We start from the raw sequence: 702 nt of genomic DNA on the forward strand, positions 1-702 counted from the left end.
CGCGCCCCCCCTGCTGGCACCCGCACCAGGCACCAGCAGCGGGTGTGAGCAGGGCTAGTGCTGGCAGCGGGTGCGAGCGCCGGGCAGGACCACAGTGCGCAGGAGCAAAGCATTTTCAGTATAACTACCAGGCTTGCCCCAATGACAGTGACTGGCGCTCCGCCTTGGTCTGGCACCTGGGTCACCTGTTTCACCATCTCACCATGGCCGAAACTCGCCATGTTCCGTGCTCTGCTGACTGCTGCCGACTCCTGCCATGTACCATGCGCACCCCCTGGTGGTCAGCACATATCATAGTGAGTGATCAGTCTCCCAGTCAAACGCCTGTGGGGACAATTTGCATATTAGGCATCCATATGTGTATATATATATATATTCTGCTTACTTGTCTTTCTTTCCTTCCAGACTGAACCCCCCAAAGGCAGGAACCATATCTTGCCCATGGAGACTAAGGCAGTACAGTAGAGAGCTATGAGCATAGATTTTGGGTTCATATTTCAGCTCTTTAGTTGTGTCTATGTAGACTTAAGCAAGTCACTTTGTCTATAGGAATGTCACCCCATCTGTAAAATGGGGATAGATAAAATAGCTACCTATAGGGCTGTTATGAGAATTAAATAAGTATATGTAAAACTATGTATTTTTAATAATTCCCTATAATAATTTACATATATTAATTAACTTCATATATGTAACACTGTG

Source organism: Myotis davidii, unplaced genomic scaffold (assembly GCF_000327345.1).
Source record: "Myotis davidii unplaced genomic scaffold, ASM32734v1 scaffold874, whole genome shotgun sequence".
Lineage (NCBI taxonomy): Eukaryota > Metazoa > Chordata > Mammalia > Chiroptera > Vespertilionidae > Myotis > Myotis davidii.